This window comes from Glycine max, chromosome 19, assembly GCF_000004515.6.
Source record: "Glycine max cultivar Williams 82 chromosome 19, Glycine_max_v4.0, whole genome shotgun sequence".
Classification (NCBI taxonomy): Eukaryota; Viridiplantae; Streptophyta; class Magnoliopsida; order Fabales; family Fabaceae; genus Glycine; species Glycine max.
In genome coordinates this window covers 16,078,486-16,088,742 of record NC_038255.2, presented here as the reverse complement: position 1 = coordinate 16,088,742, position 10,257 = coordinate 16,078,486, and positions in this window count along the sequence as shown.

Sequence of the window (10,257 nt, the reverse complement as noted above, 5' to 3'; positions counted from 1 at the left end):
ATTTACTTAGCAAAAGGAAACAGTAAAATCTTAAGGATAAATAGTTAAGAAACTTGTTCATTAGCTGCAAATATCCTTCCCTCCTCAAGTGCAAACTTCTTGCGTAGCCGCTCTTGGTGCTCAGAAAATCCCAAAAACAAATCCCTCTTATTACTAGCTATTTTGAATTCTTTAGTTCCTAAATATACAACCTTCAAATTGTTGCTCGTTCCCCTCTTTGAGAATGAGGAGGATCTTCATAGGACTTCATCTAGTTGATGTTTGTCGGCAGTTTCATCATCCACCACCCTTTTCTTCTGTGCCTTCTCACGTTCATTGTTGTTAAACCCATATTTATGCCTTCTTCCCTTCATGTCTTGTTTTATCACAACTTTAGCTGAATCTCCCATCTTCAGCATAGTTGAATCTCCTGTCTTATTGTCCAATGCCACATTTTGATGGCCAGTATCTCTTTTGTTCGTATGTTCTAATGCTTCAGCTTCACAATGCATAGAGCAATCAGAATTTTCCAGTCATCACCAAAGGCTTCTGCATCAGCGTTGACACTCTCCACCCTCTTTGGTTTATGCTTCTGTGTTTTCTTCCATGCTTCCTCCTTATAATTCTCAGATTTATTGGAGGTCCCACTAGAAGGATCAGCACCAATCCGTGCCTGTTCCTCCTCTAGCAGCTCAATATCTTTTGTTTCACCTTTGCTTTTGAAAACTACACTGTAATTTACAAAACAAAAGTTGAAAGGAAAGATATTGACCTGATAGATGAGGAAGAAGCATAGATTGGTGGTGATCGTTCTAGTGCAACCTCGAATAAAGCTGAGATTTATAACGAGGAGGCACGGAAGAAAACACAGAAGCATAAACCAAAGAGGGTGGAGAGTGTCAGTGCTGATGCAGAAGCCTTTGGTGATCACTGGAAAATTCTGATTGCTTTATGCATTCTGACGCTGAAGCACTAGAACATACGAAGAAAAGAGATACAGGCCATCAAAGTGTGTCATTGGACAATGAGACAGGAGATTCAACTATGCTGAAGATGGGAGATTCAGCTAAAGTTGTGATAAAACAAGACATGTAGGGAAGATAGCATAAATATGGGTTTAACAACAATGAACGTGAGAAGCCAGAGAAGAAAAGGGTGGTGGATGATGAAACTGGCGACAAACATTGTGAATGTATGTATACATGATTTTGATGATGTCAAAAGAAGAATCATACAAGGCTCAATTTGCTTCAATATTAATACAAGATTGTTTCAACAAACAAAGCCTTGATTCAAGATTTCTTCAAGATCAAGCCTTGCCTCACAATGAAAGGTTTCAAGTCATTCAAGGCACATGTAATCGATTACCAATGGTTTGAAAGTGTATAATCGATTACACATCATATGTAATCGATTACCAGAGACTCTGAACGTTGGGAATTCAAATTTTAAATGAAGGGTCACAACTGTTCAAGAAAAACAACTGTGTAATCGATTACACTAATTCTGTAATCGATTACTAGAGAGGATATTCAAGGAATATCACCAACAATCACATCTTATCATTGGGATTTTGAATGGCCATCAAAGGCCTGTATATATGTGTGACTTGGGACGAAATTGAGGAGAGAGTCTTGATTGATCAAAATGTTTTATCCTCTCAAAAGATTGAGAGAGTTTTGCTTGGCAAAAATGTCTTATCCTCTCAAAAGACAATGAGAGAGATTCCAAAAGAACTTCGTTGTCAAATGCTCTCTCAAAAGAAATCCTTGACCAAACACTTGTAAAATCTATAAGGATTCTTACATGATCTTCATTGTAATATTCTTCTCTTGAAGAGAGAATTCTTCTTCCATTCTTCTTATTCAATGAGATTGGTTAAGAGACTGTGAGTCTCTTGTTGTAAAGCATCTGAACACAAGGGATGGGTTGTCCCTGTGTGGTTCAGACTTTGTAAAAGAAATTTACAAAGATAGTGGAAATCTCAAGTGGGTTGCTTGAGTACTAGACGTAGGCACGGGAAGTGGCCGAACCAGTATAAAATTGTGTTTGCATTTTCTCTTCCCTTATCTTATTTATTTTGTTGCAATCAATTGTGTCTTGCATGTTTAAAGAACATTGTTAAATTGATTGTTGTTGCTTCTTCTGCATTCTAAGCCTATCCCTCTTAAGATTATTGAGGCCACAAGGTCCAACAAACATGAGCTGGATGAAGTCCTAAGGAGGAAAATTGAAACAAAAAACCGATGCCTCAAATAGAGAAAAATGTAGTTGTCACTTACTAGGTTTGGTGACCTCTGTCTCTGCAGAAAATTATATTAGCCGATGTTAATCAATTCTCCTTCATCATGATCATTTCGATTTGCATGAACGTCGTCAGCTTCTTCTTCTCCGACAACGTTACCAGTGATTTGAGCGGTCAAAGGACTAACATAGGTGTCCATGTATGAATCATCATCTTCTACATTAACACCAACTGTTTTGCCCTGCAGAACCACGCACCACCTTTCATCACAAGGGTCTTGCACGTAAAATACTTGTCTAGATTGTTCTGCCATGATGAAAGGGTCATTGTGGTAACCAAGTTTCTTTAGATCTACCAGGGTAAATCCTATATCATCGGTGTGCACACCGGTGTTGCTATCAACCCATTTACATTTGAAAACACATACTGTAAATTTCACATAATTAAGCTCCCAAATTTCATCAATGAACCCAAAGTAAGGGATGGAAGCTACACAGGGATTGGCGTCATTGACACTTGCAAAGTGTTGAGATTCAGCCCTTAGGGTGACCCTGCTGTTCTACATTGTACTTTTGTCATCTTGTGCTTTTGTGTAAAATGAATACCTGTTTATGTTGTATCCTTGCCAGGTTATAACATTTCTTTTAGGCCCATCTGCTAGTTTTCTTAATGTTTCTGAAGCATTCTCATATGCAAAGATTGTATCTTTAAACCAATCATAAAAAGTTTTGTTATGCTTTTTCAATGCCCAATTCTTTGACATTTTCGGATTATTCTGTTTGACTAAAGCTTCATGCTTAACTATGTATGGAAAAACTTCATTACTGTTGTTCAAGACATGCAAGTGAGCTTGTAACAAATCTTCTACACTTGGAGTGATCACCTGGAGTCCTCTTGAACCCTTACCACCCACTCTGTCATCATGCCGACACTCAGGAAGCCCAACAGCTTTATCCTTCTCTAAGTATTCTGAACAAAATTCAATGGCTTCTTCTGCAATGTACCTCTCAACAATAGATGCTTCCGGACGATATAGATTCTTTGTATACCCTTTTAAGATCTTCATGTATCGCTGAACCGGGTACATCCACCGTAGATAAACAGGACCACAACATTTGATTTCTCTGACCAGATGCACAATCAAGTGAATCATGATGTCAAAGAAAGCAGGGGGAAAATACATCTCCAACTGGCACAGTATAATTGCAGCCTCATTTTCCAACTCATCAAACATTACTGGATCAATCACTTTGCTACATATAGCATGGAAGAAAAAGCACAGGCGAGTTATCGTGAACCTGACTTTGTTTGGCAAGATGTCTCGTATAGCCACGGCTAACAATTGTTGCATGAGCATGTGACAATCGTGAGACTTTAACCCTACAAGCTTAAGCTCCTTCAACTGCACAAGGCTCTTAATATTTGAAGAGTATTGAAATTCTGATACTGAGGACAGATGTCGTACAGGATGTCACGACATCGCGCTTCAGAACATGCAGATTGTATATGACAGTATGAACAGATTAAACAAGTAAATAACACAAGAGAATTGTTAACCCAGTTCGGTGCAACGTCACCTACATCTGGGGGCTACCAAGCCAGGGAGGAAATCCACTAAAATAGTATTAGTTCGAAGATCTAACAGCCACTGTATACAACCTTCTCACCTAACCACTACCCATGCAACTTCTACCTAAGAGCCACTCTTAGATATGAGAACCCCTCTCACTCCCTCTCAATCACTCACCCGTGTTTACAAACAAATTAAAGACACACCAGAGATTGCTCTCTGAACAATAGAGATCAACTCTACACACTCAGGTCCAACACTTGATGTTAGGGTAGCATCAAGGTGGCTCACAAAACACTCAAGTCACAAAACTCACAAAATAACTCTTCAATCTCTGACTTCATTAAAAACCCGTGCAGCCTTCATGTTTATATAGCAGTGTATGGATCTGGGCTGCAACAACTTGCGCTGGATAAGCTCTATCATTCTCCTGAAAAATCTGCACTTAAAGATCTAAAAGATAAAGTTTTATCTTTTAGTTTTTATCTTCAATCTCTAATCCCTGAACGAAACTATTCAAGTTTGTGATTCAATCTTTAATTATCTTTTAATTCGTTCCTAAAGATAGAGCTCCTAATCTGTTGCTGACTGCACATTAATCTGTTAAAGATATAACAGATTTATGTGTCCAGTATTTTCGGGCAGGATGTCCTGGACATTGTATCCGACATCGTGGATCCTGCAGCTTCAATTCTTCATTTGACATTTTATCTTGCCTTGTGCATTGTGCAGCCCAATCTGATTCCTTGACATAATGTTAGACATCATGTGCAGCAACTCCAGCTTTCCTTCATTGTCTAAGTGCTTATGTTTTAACAAAATTTTAGCCAATCTTTTAAAACTAAGTAAAGCTAAGCACTAACAATCTCCCCCTTTGGCAAATTTTGTCTAAAACATACTTAGACACTTCCTGAGCAGGTACGAGCAGTCATGCAAGTGGGATCAGCAACTTTCATTATCAGAGTAATCAAGCACAGCAGTATCTGTAGTGGTGACAGCAAAATTCTGCAAGTTGCAAATCTACAAGTCTTTTCCAGGATGTCAAGACATCTCACGTGACATCAGCTTTCTGCTCCCCCTGTCTCCATGCTCTTGCTGCTGTGAAGTGAATATTCTGCTAGGCAGCAGTTCACTGCAACATCTTCTATCAGCTACTAGTTTCAGTAGCTTACATCAATCATCATCAGCAGCAGCAGTATAAATACTACTCCCCCTCAAAATCATATAAATACTACTCCCCCTCAAAATCATAACTCATGCATAATATCCTCCTACTCCCCCTTTTTAGACAGAATTTGGCAAAAGTAGAATGCATGAAATTAATGTGCAAATATTACAGACCAATAACAATCAATTGTTCAACGGGACATGCCCCAATAGCTAGTCATGGGGTGGCATCAGAATCATCATCATCTGATTCTGTATCCTTTGCTGCATCTTCTTCTTCCTCAGCTGCTTCTCCATCATCAACGCCATTGTCTGAGAGTCTTTTGATCAGGCGTTCCAGCTCCATTTTCTTCTCTGTGTTGGCTTTGATGGTTGCCTCCAGCACCTTGCATGTGTCCTTGAGTTCAGCAGTCAAATCATCCTTGGACACAGCACCTGAAGCAGCAGTTTTCCCTGATGTCGAGACAATGTCTGGGACATGTTTCCCCTCAAACAGTTTGTAATGCAGGGATAGAGGAGATTCTCTCTTCTTCACAGAGTCAATGTTGTTTAAAATATTGGGATGTTGACTCAACATAATGCCACACAATACAGTTGGGAAGGCAATGGGTAATTTGACAGCAAAAGATTCTGAATGCTTAATAGTTTGATCAAAAATATAGTTTCCAAAATTAAATTTGGACTTGGTTCCAACAGCATACAGAAATTTACCCAAACCTGTGGCAACAGTGGAAGTATGATTGGTGGGTACCCAGTTGGCAGTGCCAATCCTATGCAGGATTGCATACTTCACACTTAGCTTCCCTGCAGAAAGCTTCCCTTTCTTTGGCCAATGCTGGTCTTGCTTGGCAGTGATTTCCTTGGCAATTTGATGCTCAGAAACAGCAATATCCACCACTCCTTCAGTTGGTCTGCCCAGGTACTTGTTGATTACAGCAGGGGAGAATCTAATACATTTTCCTCTGACAAACACTTTCTGATACTCATCACTCTTTTTGTTTGTTATGTCAGAGGGAATGTTGACAATGAATTCCCTGACTAGACTTTCATAACAATCTCCCAACTTGGTGACAGTTTTCAGCAGTCCAGCAGCCTTGATGAGGTCCATGATCTCCTTGCAATCCAAGGCATCTCTTCCCAGTTCTCTTTCTAAAGCAAGTCTGCGTTGATATACAAATTTCCACCTTTCAACATTGCCAATGGAGTGGAATGAAATGTTGTCCAATGGGGCATCAGGGACATTTCCAGGCACCTTTTTCCCTGATTTCTTGGCTCTCTTGATGTCGGGAACATCTAGTTCGACATCATCATCAGAATCAGATGAGGAAATTTCTTTCCTCTTCTTGGAAGGGATTGCAACTTTGCTCCATTTGGATGTGGTAGGAGTGATTGGTGTGCTCTTCTTCTGTGCAGTAGTTTTGATTCGTCCAGACCTAGTAATGGGGGTTTTTCCCTTTCTGCTTTGTAATCTTTCTGCAATGCCAGGTGCCAACTTTTTGGCAATGGGTTCCTCATCAGATTCTACTTCTTCTAGGTCAATGAAGTCACCTGGAGCAGGTTCTGGTGCCCTTGGTGCAGGGGTCTCCTCTGTGGCTTGATCCTCTTCCTCTGTTGATTTCTCTTCACTGGATGAAAAGAGGACTTCAGCATTTGGGGTGGAAGATGTTGGGACATCTTTATCAGCATCAGGGACAGAAGCATTTTTCAAAATGCTATTCACAAAACTGCGGATCTTCTTATCCATCTCAGTGTCTTCTTCCCTAGGGCTTGTTGCAAAGCTAGGGTTTTCAGAAATCTTCACTCCCTGTTGTCTTTTAGGGACCAGTTTCTCAGGAACAGGGCCTGGACCAGGAATCATTTGTATGGATTGGATATTGAGTGCAGGTTGTTCCTGGTTTGATGGAGTTTTGGAGGATGATGGAGATGATGATACAGAGGGTGAAACAGGGGATGAGGTTTCTTTTGGTGAGGTAGCCATGGAGAAGCAGAGCTTTGGGAGTGGTTTCGTGAATATCTGAGAAGTGTTGGGGAATGCTGATGAAAACGAGATTGCCACGAAAATGTAAGTTTGAATGAGGAATGTAGGAGAACGTGTGAAACGGAGGTTGAATTTGTTTTAGCCCAGTAGTGAACGTGCTATTAATGTTGAGTGAGAAGTTTGAGCACGTTCAGATAGAAGTAACTGCTATAACTCCTCTAGCAGACAAATGCCCAGCTTGCCCCTCAGTTTTTCAAACTGATTTGCATCCAATGCCTTTGTGAAAATATCTGCTACTTGTTCCTCAGTGGCAACATGCTCCAGTGTGATAACTTTATCATCAACAAGCTCTCTAATATAGTGATGTCTAATGTCAATGTGCTTGGTTCTGCTGTGTTGAACAGGATTTTTAGAAATATTAATAGCACTCATGTTGTCACAGTACAATGTCATGACATCTTGTTCGACATTGTACTCCTTCAGCATCTGCTTCATCCAAACTAGTTGTGAACAGCTGCTTCCTGCTGCAATATACTCTGCTTCTGCAGTAGATAGGGACACACAGTTCTGCTTCTTGCTGAACCATGAAATAAGATTGTTTCCCAAATAGAAACATCCACCAGAAGTGCTTTTTCTGTCATTTGCACTTCCAGCCCAATCAGCATCACAATATCCAACCAGCATTGAATCTGAACAATGACAGTACATAATCCCATAGTCACTGGTGCCATTTACATATTTCAGAATTCTCTTTACTTGATTCAAGTGACTTATCTTAGGATTGGCTTGATATCTTGCACAAACACCTACTGCAAAGGTGATGTCAGGTCTGCTTGCTGTTAAATATAGTAAGCTCCCAATCATGCTTCTGTACAGACTTTGATCAACACTGGTGCCAGCTTCATCCTTTGACAACTTCAAGTGAGTAGGTGCAGGTGTTCTTTTATGGCTGGCATTTTCCATCCCAAACTTCTTGACAATGTTCTTTGCATACTTGCTTTGTGAGAGGAATATGGAGTCTTCCATCTGCTTCACTTGGAGTCCCAGAAAATAAGTCAGCTCTCCAACAAGACTCATCTCAAATTCAGATTGCATCTGTTGGACAAAATGTCGAAGCATCTCATTCGACATCCCTCCAAACACAATGTCATCAACATATATCTGTGCTATCATCAAGTTTTCAGCATCTTGTTTGACAAAGAGAGTCTTGTCAATTCCTCCCTTCCTATACCCTTGCTGAGTAAGGAACTCTGTTAGCCTTTCATACCAAGCTCTTGGAGCTTGCTTCAATCCATAGAGAGCCTTCTTGAGCCTGTATACATGATCTGGATGAGTTGGATCTACAAATCCCTTTGGCTGCTCCACATAGACTTCTTCATTCAGGTATCCATTCAGAAACGCGCTCTTCACATCCATCTGGTACAGCTTGAATTTGAGGATGCAAGCTACACCAAGTAACAATCTGATGGACTCAAGTCTAGCAACAGGGGCGAAAGTTTCATCAAAGTCTACACCTTCAATCTGAGTGTAGCCTTGAGCAACAAGTCTGGCCTTGTTTCTGGTTATAACACCTTCCTCATTGGTTTTGTTCTTGAAGATCCACTTGGTGCCAATCACATTAGTTCCCTCTGGTCTAGGAACTAGCTCCCAAACTTCATTCCTTTTGAATTGCTCCAATTCTTCTTGCATAGCATTGATCCAGAACTCATCAGTCAGTGCCTCTTTCACATTCTTTGGCTCAGTTTTGGAGACAAAGCATGAATTGGAGACAATCTCAATCTCCCTTGATCTTGTAGTGACTCCTCTGTTTGGATCTCCTATAATCAGCTCCTTGGGGTGCATCTTCTGGATTCTAATGGAGGGACTCTTGTCAGGTTGATTGATGTTTGGTTCATCTGTAGCAGAATCAGAGTTTTCTGCATTTTCTGCATTTTCTGCACTTTTAGCTGTATCTGCTACATTGTCTCCCGATGTTCTGACATCGTCTTCGACATCCTTCTTTCTTGCTGGAGTTAGATCATCAACAACCACATTGATGGATTCCATCACAGTTCTGGTTCTGGAATTGAATACTCTAAATGCTCTGCTGTTTGTAAAGTATCCCAAGAATATTCCTGCATCACTCTTGGGATCCATCTTTCTCCTTTGCTCTCTATCTGCCAAAATGTAACATGGACTTCCAAAGATGTGGAAGTGCTTGACAGTTGGCTTCCTCCCTTTCCAGATTTCATACAGTGTGGTTGGAGTCCCTCTTCTAAGTGTGACTCTATTGTGGATATAGCATGCTGTGTTCATGGCTTCAGCCCAGAGATTATAGGGAAGTTCTTTGGCATGAAGCATGACCCTAGCAGCTTCTTGCAAAGTCCTGTTTTTCCTTTCAACTATGCCATTTTGTTGTGGTGTGATGGCTGCAGAGAACTCATGAGTGATGCCTTCAGATGTGCAGAATTCAGTAAACTTGCTGTTTTCAAACTCTCTGCCATGGTCACTCCTAATTCTCTTGATGACACAGTCTTTTTCTCTTTGAAGTCTTAGACTCAACTCTTTGAATACTTCAAAGGTGTCTGATTTCTCTCTGATAAAGTTGACCCAGGTAAATCTGGAGAAATCATCCACAACAACATAGGCATACCTCTTTCCTCCAAGGCTTTCAAACTTGCATAGGCCCCATCAAGTCCATGTGAAGTAGTTCCAGCACCCTGGAAGTGGTCTGATGTTGAAGCTTCTGGTGGGACATCTTGACTTGCTTTCCAATCTGACATTCACCACAGATTCTGCCTTCTTCTATTTTCAGATTGGGAATGCCTCTAACAGCACCTTTGTCAATGATTTTCTTCATGCCTCTTAAGTGCAGATGTCCAAATCTTTGATGCCATATTTTGACTTCATCTTCTTTGGAGGATAGACATGTGGAGGAGTAACTGGTTTCTTGAGGTGTCCATAGGTAACAGTTGTCCTTTGATCTGCTGCCCTTCATTAGAACTTCACTCTTCTCATTTGTCACCAAGCATTCTGACTTTGTGAAGTTTACATTGAATCCTTCATCACACAACTGACTGATGCTGATCAAGTTTGCAGTCAGTCCCTTCACCAGCAGTACTTTGTTCAGACTAGGAAGTCCATCATGGACTAGCTTTCCCATTCCAGTGATCTTTCCTTTAGAGCCATCTCCAAATGTCACATAGCTAGTGGAGCAAGGTTCAATGTTCACCAGGAATTCTTTAACTCCTGTCATGTGTCTGGAACAGCCGCTATCTAGGTACCAATCTTCCTTAGCTGATGCTCTAAGTGAAGTATGAACAACAAGACTAACAATCT